Source organism: Anser brachyrhynchus (assembly GCF_964034855.1).
Source record: "Anser brachyrhynchus genome assembly, chromosome: 5".
Lineage (NCBI taxonomy): Eukaryota > Metazoa > Chordata > Aves > Anseriformes > Anatidae > Anser > Anser brachyrhynchus.
Window position 1 is genome coordinate 30,183,274 of NC_137699.1, and position 12,086 is coordinate 30,195,359.

General features: G+C 39.1%; 1 protein-coding gene across 26 annotated transcripts in view; it reads left to right on the top strand.

Moving 5' to 3' along the window:
* SIPA1L1 (signal induced proliferation associated 1 like 1) overlaps window positions 1–12,086 on the top strand; it is a 205,577-nt gene that overhangs the window by 70,397 nt on the left and 123,094 nt on the right. For 14 of the 26 annotated variants that reach the window (XM_080595949.1, XM_080595945.1, XM_080595944.1 and 11 more), the window contains one exon: window positions 1,648–1,716. The exons of 10 other annotated variants lie outside the window; for them this stretch is intronic. The gene's annotated coding sequence lies outside the window, so the exon portion shown is untranslated. Of the gene's footprint in view, window positions 1–1,647; window positions 1,717–3,066; window positions 3,193–12,086 lie in introns of all 26 variants that reach the window. 2 more of the 26 variants (XM_080595948.1, XM_080595946.1) reach the window with 1 other exon arrangement.

The following is a 12,086-nucleotide window of genomic DNA, read 5'->3' on the forward strand; positions in this document are numbered from 1 at the left end:
GAGTTGGTCTTCAAGTCCAAACAAAGATAGGAGTAAGCCCTACAAATACTATTTAGAAGTAGCCTCATTATGAATAAAGGAAGGATGTTGCTTGGGGAGTGAGTGTGTGTTTTCCTGTGTGCATGCAAGTATCTGAGAAAGGGAGTAGGGACATTAGATGCTCTCATTGAGGCATAAGTGTTCCCAAGTTAGTGATTGCCTTCCACTCTGGTTTTGTACTGCAATACTGCAGTGGTAAGTGCAGTTACTATCTGTAAATGGAAAAGAAATGGGAAGTGCTTAGTGTATTTTTACCTTCTTTTATGTCTAAAAACAGTGCAGTGAATTAATAGAAGTTGGTAGTGCTGTAGTTGGGAGATGAAATAATGTACTCTAGAACTGGAGAACAATTGCAATTGTACCCTGCAGTTGAACAACCTTCAGTTGAACAAAACTGGTTAATGTTCTTAATAGCTAAATATGCCCTTTATAATAGGAAACGGTTGTTCTTGAGAAAAGTCTAACCTTTATTTCACTTTGTATGAGACTGAAAGAATTGCATATTCTTTCATTTAAGGCATAAGAGGGAATGAAAAGAGCCTTGGATCGCTTAATGTTATGACTATCTGTAAGGTGGAAAGGTCGTTGTGCTTTGATCACTGTTCTCTGTTAGTCTGGAATCACCGAGTGCCTGAGGCTGGTAGGGCCCCCTGGAGCCCGCCTGGTCCAAGCTCAGGCGGAGCCACCCAGAGCAGGGTGCCCAGGCCCACACCCAGGTGGCTTTTAAAGATCTCCAAGGAGGAGACAGACTCCTGGAGCACCTCTCTGGGCAGCCTGTGCCAGTGCTCAGCCACCCTCACAGTAAAGAAGTGCTTCGTGATGTTCAAATGGAGCCTCCTGTGCTCCAGTGTATGCCCATTGCCTCTTGTCCTGTCATTGAGCACCACTGAAAAGAGCCTGGCTCTGTCCTCTTGGCACCCTCCGTTCAGGTATTTACAGACATCGATACCTAAACTACTGAAGATTTAGTGGGATGGACAGTAATAATTAATTTTCTTTGCTGTTATGGGCACCTGTTGACTAGGCAGGCTAGGAATGACAATGCACATGCAATGTCTGCAAACTTCCCAATTTCAAAATGGTTAGGCACACCCAAGTTAACTTTAATCTAGCTAGCCTGGATTAAAGAAGATTGTGAGGATTTAACAGTGTGGATTTTAGTACAGCCTGATCGAGACTGTCAAGGAGTCTGGGCACTTAATCACTGCAATCCTGTGCCCTGGAAAATGAGTGGGTTTTGTAAAATGCTTATGTTACTGAATTCTGTAGTTTGCATAGATGTGGAGAGCTTCTGGTGGATGAGATGCATGTATCATACTGCATGTGAATTTTTCCTGGTTTTCTCTTTAAAATGTGGAACGCGGTATAACTTCAAATCATTAACTCTGTACTTACTACTGTGTATGATTATAGCTGTACAGTGATTAATAAACAAGGTGTTTTCTGTAATAGATGCCTTGTGGGAATGGCTGGTGAAGCATGAGCAGCCCTGGTGTTTTGAGCTTCTGCATGGTTTAGCTTGCATATTGCTAAATTATAATATGCTGTGCTTCTTAAGCTTCAATAGCAACAGATTTCTGCAGTTAAAATATTTTTTCATTTTTGCAGGTTAGTAATGAGAGTCTGCTATTAAATCTGAGACTGAACAGAAGTGGAATCTGTGAAGCAGGGAAAAAAGTAAGCTGGTGGACTGAATTTTATTTTACCTTTTTAAAATCAGAAGGGACCATGGAATAGCATAATTGGAATTGGGAACTGTGAACTTCATGTGCTGCCCTTGACTAGTAGCATTATTTCTCTGCTTCATTTTTTTCTGTAAAAGGAAAATACTTGTTTCCTTTGAAGTGTTTTGAGAACATATGCAACTGCTACTACTTCAGCTGCATTGACCATTAGATTTCCTAAATTCATGCTTCAGAATAGACACCCCAAGTTGAAATACAGCATTTATTTGGAAAGCATCCAGTTTTCATTGAAGCATTTCTGGGAATTTAGAAATAAGCAATCCTTAAAGGATTCCATCTCTCTGAAAACAAAAGAAGCATCATTTCTAGCCTGAATTTGTTTAGGTGTAGTTTCCATTCATTGGTGTTTTTTAATATCTTTGCTAGATGGAAGATCAAATTCCTTCTGTCTCTTACTTCCCATATTCTTTCTGTAGGCATTTTTTTCCTTCAGTTTTTCAGCATCATTCTGAAACTGTAAAAGCAAGAACTAATTGCAGTTTCTTTGTGCCGAACAAAGTAACAACTGCTTTGCTCTCTTACTTGATATTCTTGCTTGTTTAAACATTAGTGGATTGCATAAGATTAGCCACAGCTATGTGTTTTGAGTTTTCTGTAGCATACACAGATTCAAGGAAGCTAACTAGTAAATGGGAGTAATGCACAAAGCTGTCACCTGTGCAGATCAGAGTTCACACTTTCCACTTGAGATCAGAGAAGATGAGCTCGCTTTTCAGTCTAATTGCGTTCACTGCTTATGCATAATGCAGGACCGCAACTTAACTCTGCGCCGTTTGATGAAAGATAAAGATCAGAGTCTGTGAGACAATGTGATGTTAGCTTTACAGATCCCAGCAGCATGAGGCATTAGTCATGTCTTTTTATGTATATAACATAGCATATGTGTACATACATATCGTTATGTGAATGCTGTATAGCTTGAGTGTTAGCAGCAATGCAATTAATAAATAGCATTTCCTGTTACTCTTAATTTGTATAGGCTTTTTAGCACATTAGTATTTTTATTCATGCTTCTATATGTTGTTAGATGACAATTCCTTCAATTATTTCCATATTTGAAGGCTTAGTACTAGGATACAGTTTTGTTACCTCAAAGCCATGCTGTTTATTGTATTGACCTTTATTAGTGCTAATTTTTTCACTGTTTTTTTTTTAAGTACATGTACATAGCCATTTTTTTTAACAAAGGAAGCTTATAATTTGCAGAAGTTGCAAACGAATTTTTTAACTCATCAGGGTAGTCGAAAACTCAGCTTTGGTTTTATGCGTGGTATTTTTACAGAAGCAAGCTGAATGTCTTAACACTTGGCTGAACTGCAAGCTCTCCCATGCCCCTACATCTCCAGTAGGAATAGAGGGAGAAGGGAGCAAGATGTCTCATTACATCTCAATGAACTTTTACACCCAGGTATATTAGAAAATATAGCTTCTGGTTGGGTAGCTGTGGTACAAGAAATGCCGGAGAAGATGACAGTTTTTGTTTTTTTTAAACTTTTTTTTTTCAACCAGTCTTGTGTGTGAGCATGGGTCTTTTTAAAGACCTTGAGCTCTTAGTATCAGAGTCATACATTGGGGGTAAGAGCCACTGCCGTTCTCGCTTCCTGACACTTCCGTGCAGTCAGAGATGTGTAATTACAGTAATTGTAAAGACCACAGCCCAGAGGCGCAGTAAATGTGCGCACATATAGTAGGATAGATAGGATTTTTAGAGTATGAGGAAGCACTGGATAATCATTGTTTCAACTCAAGTTTAATTTTGATTTTTCTTCTTGCTCTTATTCTTTTCTTTTTCCCCTTTATTTTGTCTAAGGCATGTTATTTCAGCATAACTTCCCCCTTTTTATTTGTCTTTTACTCTCTTCTAGCACTTTTGATAGGGGTCTTTGCAGAGGGAAGAGAAGTTGATGTTGAGAACCAGCACGCCATTCCTTTTTCAGAGAAGGAATAACTCCTGCTGTAGCCTCTCTACTTTGAAAACAATTGGTGTTGGGAGGAGGTTGTTTGGAAAGAGGATGAGCTGCAAAATAACTGGGGGCTGAGTGCCTTTCCAGCTGGGATTAATTTAGTATCAAAAGTTTATAGCATTCTTTAAACATTTACATGCTAGGCCATGAGGGAGTGAAGGGGGACAGACATGCATTCCTTGCAAATCTTTGCTCTTTGCCTCTGTCTTTGACTGTAAAAGGGAAGCAGGGATAGATTTGATAAGGTTTCAGAGAAAAGTACAGGTAAAGCCAGTGGCTATTTAATATCTTTGCTGTGAAATGAAATTGTGGGCCAAGCATTCCCTCTTGGATTGTTCTTCCAAGAAGTCATTGTTTCTTCATTACTAAAGGCTAATCCAGGTTTTTCAGCTTTGTTTTTATTAAAATGAATTGGATGTAGAGAGGAACGTTGAGACTTGCGACCACGTCAAAAGAGCAGGTTAAATATTTGGACAAGTTGGATGGGTTTTCTCATACATTAAAATCTTAGCTCTTGTCTTTCATCCAGAAATCATGTTATAGTTAGCTTAGCTGTATTTGGTTAAATCAAATGTCCCTCTAGTCTAGTGGTGCTGCCTCTGACAGAGACAAGCAACAGATGTGGAAACATAGAGGAAAGGTTTGTAGCTGTAGGCTCACTTGGTGACTTCTGGCTCAGGACTTGCTGAATCAGGATGTCCAGAACCTTTTACTCCTTGTTGTCCTCCTTTTTTTTTCTTCTTTCTTTTACTTGAGAAGAGCAGTGTTGCGTTTGGTACTCAATGTAGGAATTCTGTGAAGTAGCATGATAAAGAACTTCTCAGAATAATTTACAGCACTGTGTACAGGTATCTTTGCCATTGGTTGTAGTAGTGGTTTTTTTTTTTAGTTTGTGTTTATCCTATGGTGAGAGTTGGTGCATCAATAAAGGAATACAGGTATCTCCATACTATTCAGTTTCACGAATTCTGCAAGGAATTTAGAAATGCCAGGTAGTATTGGTAATGGGTCTACTTTCCATACTTGATTATCTGTTACCAGTATGGCACCTAATGGTACGTGCCTCAGAGCTGTGAATCATCGCAGCGTGTAATATTTTTCCAGGATTTGGGCTCCTGTATTCATGATTTGGGCCCCTGTATTCATGGTTAGTGCTTAAACTTTTCTGGTTTTACTGCAGGTGAATAATTGCATGTGTGAAGTCATACCTACAGCATTTTTATTACCTGTTTTGAGTGTTACCCAAGTTAACAAAATAATTCGCTTGTGCATTTTTCTGGGATAGCTGTGCAGTTGCATACCTCTAGGCCATAGAAGTCCCCAAACAGTGACCAAAAGTGGTCTGTAAGGTCACTTATTGAATCTATAGAGCTGAATGAATTGTGACTGACCTTCTGAAGTTTTACGTAATTGGGATCTATAAGCTGTTTTCTGATTTTGTCTACTTTTTTCTAATTTTGCCTATTTAATGAAAACAGAGGTTTAGCCTGTCCCCTTAGATGAGTGAATTCTGAAGGAAAAACAGCATAAGAAACCTTTTAGAGACTCTCAGAGCTTGACCATGCATGTGGGAAATTGAGAGGCTGTTAGTAAATACTTTGAAATTCTGGTACTGGAGGTGTCAACAAACATCACCATTAAACAAAATTGTAAAGTCCTGGAAAAACTGATGGTCCTGCAAAAACTGCTTAGTCTTTTATAACCAAAGAACTGGTGTTAATTGTTTTGTTGTTTCATGTCAGACTTGGATTCCATTATATGGCAAAAATACTTGAAGTTTTCTTCCTTTTCTTTTGGTAAGCTGTAGAGAACTGACACCTTTCTTTTCCCTTTTTCAGGTAGAACCAACTCTTGAGGCAAGGATTTGGTTTTGGTGATCCAGTTATGAGTCTTGTAGAGGCTGGTGCTTGTAATGTTGTCTCAACTGTAAATACAATTTGCCAATAAAACAACTTTATTTTAGGACCTATGCGGTGATGATACTCCATTCTAAATTGACTGATGGGGTATTGAAATAGTACCTCTTGCTTGGCATTCACATTGCCAGTATGTCATGCTAATCTTGGCACGTATGAATTTAAAACATCTTTCTTGCCTTCCCCCCTACCGGAGTTTATCTGTTCAGGCATAAAACATAATTTTCATCTTTTTCTTATTTAATCCATATTTGGTTACTTTCATACGGTTTGGGTTTGTCGCTTATGGTATCAGATTTTTAATTCATCAGACCTGTAATTTCAGATTTAGCATTTGAAAAATCGTACAGTACGTACTTCTGACAAGGAATTGCAGAACTATAGTTGAAGTTCTTTTGGTAACGAACATTATCAAAAATCAGACACAGCTATTTCAAAATGCTTTTGCACTTTGTGGTAGAGGAGCGTACGTGGTACATAAAGTTCCTTCTCAGTTTCATAGTACCAAACTGTAAAGTCTATTAAAGCATAGAGGGCACAGAGATGTTATCTTGTATAGTGTTATACTTTGTTTCTTTGTATTAGAGAGGAAGGAGGTGTTTGGAGAAATCTTGTTCCTGGATTGAGCAGCTGATAAGCTTACCCCCTAACACTCACTTCCAATTCCCCCCTTCCCCTCTAAACTTTTCTGTAGTAAGAAAGGGGAATCTGCCTTTATGAAATGATGATGAAATTATTGCCGACAATGTGCTCTTAGGTAAGTTTAAGCTTGTTTAGTTAAAAGTATTTATCGCAGATTTTGAGGCTGGAACTTTTGTTCCTGTGGTTCATTTTTGTTCTGAATCAACATTTTTTTTTTAGTAGTGAAGAATTCCTTTTGACAAAGCAGCCTTTCTGAAAGAGCAGAAAAGAGCATCTACTGAAATGGGAAAAGGCAGTCTGAGAGACCTGTTTTATGAGGTGCTGTTTAGAAAGCAGTGTGGCAGGTGTAATGCTTGGTGGTGGTAATGTCTTTTAAGTGTTCAGGAAAACAGCAAACTTGTGTTGCATTTTTCCACGTGGGTCTTTATCGTGAAAGTATTCAGTTTACCATGTTACTAGCTTTTACATATATCTAATTCAACTATTATAGCTGATTAAGAATTTGAGAAAATAATCCTGTAAAATGTATGTTGTAAAAAAAAAAAAAAAGTACAAAAATGTATCTGAATTTGGTGTATATTCAGGAGGTATATACATGGTGTATGTTCAGTACACGTTATTTGAGAAGTTGGAAGATGCTTTGGAGCACAGGGCACAAATCAGTATGAACTTGAGTTTAGCCAGTTTTTGTTAGTCGTTATATACCTGTCTTTATTACCCTAGTTTTGCTTTTACTCCACATTCACCTAATAATGTGTCTCTGTAATCTAGTATTGCTCTAGGATAGCTGTGCAGTCATTATTTTTATTAATGGCAAATGTGCATCTGGATGATCTTGTAAATGATTTGGTCGTATAGGATATTGTAACAACAGGGAAATAACGTTCTATAGGAATTCTGGGGACAAGAGTAAGTTGGTATGTTCATTGGAGGGAAAAAAATACAAAAAAAAATGCAAATTGTGATGAAGATGCAGAATCTACAGATTAGCCAAGTAATGGAAATATTTAGAGTGTATTTAGAAAGATTTATTCCTCGACCATCTTGCCATGTTGTGTGGATCCGTGCTCCTGATATCTGATGCTTTTTAAACAAAGGCAACAGTTTTACTTGTACTCTTTTGCTGTAACACGATATGTTGGGAATTCACATGAATCAAAAATGACCCTGAGTGTGAGATAGTGCTGTAAATTCTCTGCTAGTCAGGGAAAGTATTTTGTGTTATCAGTTAGATTTAGTAACTATTTCATTGAGTCCTTTTTGTTAGTCTTGAGAATTTTTACGGTGTGTGTTTTAGTGCATGAATTATATTGCTAAGTGTGTATAATGTAATGATAGAACAGGAGGTACCTCAGCATAGTTTCCCTTTATAATAACAATAGGATCAATATAAAACATAACACATTTCAGACCAGTATGTTGTGGTTTTTATGTAAACCAGATGGTGCTTTCCTGTATTTTGATAGGTACTGACTTATAAATCCAATCAAAAACTGGCTTTTGTCTGTCAGAATGAGGCCGAATGTATAAGCATCTTTATTCTGACAAAAGAAAAAAAAAAACACACACAAAAAATATGAAAAAGTAATGTAACTATCTGTCTTCCCTACCCCCAAAACCAAAAGCAAACCCTGATCCAAGGGAGTTTTACTGATGATACTGAGACACCTCTGGCTAACCTATTCAAGACTGAAATCCCTCACAGTGATGTAGGATTTCTTTTCTGGACTTCAGTAGATGTTTAGACAGCTGTTAATTCCCTAGTGCAATTTTTTTATTTTATTTTGGTGCTCAGTGGATAAGAGGGTAGATTCTTAAAGATTTACTTGATATTTAGATAAAACCTTTGTCTAAAAATGGACGTGCTGGACCAGGAGCAATGAGCTTAGAATTATATTGCAGACTGCCACAGATTAATAACACCACTGTCTCTTTTGATCATCAGTCTCTCCATATAAACTGCTTTCTAGCCTTTTAAAGGCATTGAGTCCTCAATGAATTTTTCACACAACACTGTGCAACTTGGAAGCTGGTGGTTGTGAAGTCCTGTTGGTGAATGAGATCGGTGTTGCAGTACTGAAGAGCTCACTGCTGTTTGTGCAGGCTTGTAAGTTTCCAAAATGTAGGAGAGAAATACTTTGAGAAATGTTTTCAGATGGAAAACAGTATGTTAAGAGAGCTCAATCTCCTCTAGGATGATGATAACATTATCGCTATTCCCTGGTTTACATAGCACTTTTTCTCAGGTGTAATGGTGCTGCCCTGTTCAGGTCGATACTGGTAACTTGTTCTCTTTCACTGTGCTGTTTTAAGTTTATCTCCAACTTATTTGCCAGATTCCTGACATTTTTCTTCTGATAATGCAGATGTAAAGAAATAGAGATGTTAAAAAGAAATCCTCTTAAAACTTTACATCTATTCTACTTTCAAAATAGTTAACAGGGGTGTTCTGAATGCTGTTTCTGAAAATGGATGCTAGTAGGTAACTGAAAACACTGCGTACTGTCCACGGCGTCAGAGAAAAGAGTGCTTTTCTGTCCATATGTCAGTGGTTACTTTCTCTCCTCTGGCAGCACTGCAAGTACTTTTCCTGGAAGTGGGCTGCTTTTGCATTCCTTCAGGTGCGTGCCTCTTGGACCCAGAAGTCGTGTTCTAGTTCACAGATAATTTAGTATAGTCCTGGAGATGTAATCAAACTCTTTCTCTGTACTTCAGCAAATATTTTCATGATATATAAAAAGTCTTGGATTTTCAAACTGCTTTGCATGTTATTCCAGCTTTTAGATCTCTGAACTAGTGAAAATGCATGCATATTATTCTTAAAGGAAAGGGGGAATAGTGTCTGATTCTAGTTTTTTTGGCCTTTGCAAGTGTGTGTTAGCCACTGTTTCCATCTACCCGATCACAGAAGCTAACTTGTTTATGTGAATAACTTACTATTATCCACATGCCTTGCTGGTAGAAATTTAATGAACGAATTGGGGGTAAAATCTAAACAAAAGTTGCTGAAAGTCTGAATTCTTTGGAGGACTGAACGATGGTGTCAGACTTCGGTATGTGCTGTTAACACTTCAGCTCTGATACGTGCTCTGGGTGTCTCTGTACTGATGTAAATACATGTCGGATTTGGTGAAGTATGAGTTGTAATATTAATGCTGTTTCCTAGGGAAGTTGAAAAATAAAATGGGAGCTAAAATACTTGTGTGTGCAGAGCTAAAATATGTGTCCATGCACATCTGTACGTAAAGTCTAATCCTGTAATATTAAAGGTATAAACATGGCATATGACAAGTTTAGCCTTCTGGTAGGCTTTGATGGCCTGGGTGAGATCCAGAATTGATGTGAGCTGCCTGAGCCGGCACGCTATAGAAAAGCTACCAATAACACTAACTTTTTGAATTTGAGAACGGCGTTGGTATTTTTCAAAATTAAAAAGGCAATGCTCCTCATTTTTTGTTGTATGTGAATGTGATTTGTAGCCCACCAACAAATTGGAAGATCTCTGCTGCTGCTGTAATTTCACCCAGGAAGACTTGGAGGGAATTCTTGATAATGTATTCCGTGTTGGTATGGCTAACCACCTACGTGCATGTGTGCTGTTTTTGTGCTGTTCCTATCTGGGCAAGACTAGGACTGACTTAAAGGTCTTCTTTCCTGAGTCAGAACAATATAAAAACGCAGAGAAGGAGGTTCTTGGCTTGCAGAGATGTAAAATGCCAGACAAATGGGTGGCCTGTGTGAATATTTTTGTTGTATTACATCTGTCATTTCAGCAGACTTTCTGGTACTTCAGAAGCATACAGTATTGATGGGTACCTTATAACTGTATGATGCAATACCCATCTTGGGACCGCCTGCTTGCCGGGTCTCCCTGTGGTTACTGGAACCACCCACTAAAGGTTGGTCACACAGGTCAAAAATGCAATTCAAGTACTATGGCACAGCAACGTGTGCTGAAAGCTGAAACCATTGCGACTGGAAACTGTCCACAAACCTCTAGTGCCTCTTTTCCTAAATGTTTGCTGCTTGACGAGTTTCTGGTGAAATACTGAACTAGCATTGAACGTCCATTACTGGTCTTCCAATTACATGACTCAAGGCTGAAAACCCCTACTCCGTGAAGATACCATCTCTTTCTTACTTTATTTGGTTCTGTGAAATAGATCTAAATCTACCTAAACAATAAGATCAAAGCATTGAAGAGCAACGCGAGACAAACAGATGCAGATTGTCTGGTTTAGTAGACTTTTCTGTGTATGTTTTCTGCTAACATCTACTTCAAGAATGGGCTTCTGTTTAATCTGTCAGGTCTGGGAAAGCATTTTAAGTGCAAAACAAGTAGAAAATAATTTCAGATAGCTGAAGGTCTGAAAATGTAGTTGCGTAGCAGAGTTTAATATTAGCTTGCCTTTTGTGACCTGAAGGAAAATTCAGGACTATTTGCTAAAAGTAAAAAATTGCAAGGCCTAAACCAATTGAATTATGTTACTGACAGTAGGAATATGATACACCACTGAGCAAAGATTGGTTTTCTTTTCCATCTCTGCTCTTCTTCCCGTTGTTAGTGTCTTAATCTCAATTGTGAGCAGTTGTTGAAATAACAAACGTTGCTGCTTAAGTGGTAGTTACAGGTATTCTGTTTTCTTGAGAGCCCCAAACATATTTGAAAAGCAAAACCAAAAAGCTCAGCTGGTAAAGCCATCACAGGATAAGGCAGGAAGTCTGCATGACAGAAGTCGTAAATGGAGAAATTCATTAGGTTGAATGCAGCATCCTGGAGTTGGGCGTACACAGGATTTTGCTGAGCCCATTTAAGCTGGTGCTGCCTTTGAAAGGGGTGGCCAGGTGCCCCCATCTGCTGATTTGAGTTGTTTGAGAGATCTTGTAACCAGGAGTGAGAGAGAATGGGCATGTGTACTCCAGTTTTGTATACTACTTCAAATGATCTTTTTCTGAGCATCTCTCAGAGATGAATGAAGGTAGCGTATTTCCAGGTAGCTGACTGCAGCTGTGCCTTGGCCCCCCTTGCCGAGGGGGAGTCGGTGCTGCTCGTCAGTCAGCCCTTCATCTGCCGAGGTTCACGGCCTTGCGTTGTAAGGCAAGTCCACGCTGGTGGTGATCTGCCTTAAACACACAGTTCTGTGAATGTTAGGGTTATTGTGACTCATCAGTCGGAGCTCTAGGACTTGCAGTGGAGGAAAAAAAAATAGGCTTAATACACAGCTACTTAGGTAAGTAGCTCCAGCAGTAACTTAAAGGGGACTCTTGTACTGTGAGAAAACCTGTCCCAATTTAAGCTGTTTTTGATGAAGACGTTTAGCTTGGGCAGATGTCCCACACGTGGTTTAGGTATACTGTCCTGGCTGCTAAGTTTTCTGAATAATGCTGATTTTGCTTCAATGCCTCGTGGTTTGCAAGCTTGGCCAGACTTGGCACGCGTTCGGGGGGCAGCTGAGCCTGCCCTGGTGTGGGACTGCAGTGTCTAGGTTGGTCTTCTCCTCTGCTTGCTTTTCTTGGAAATAGCGGGCTCCTTTAGTGGCATGTCTCAGAAATGAGCGTGCAGAGACAATCTGTTCTGTACTCGTGGTGCTTTCTCTGTTGGCATCAGTATGGAGTGGAGGGAGGAAATGATTGTGATTCAAATACCGAAGAGCTGAAGAGCAGAAAGAAGGGAAAAGATGCTAGGCTGGGAGACAGAGGGCCAAGAACTGGGAGGGAAGAAAGAAGAGGATGTAAGAGCAGGAAACTGTTGACAAAAAAAAAAGCGGGGGGGGGGGGGG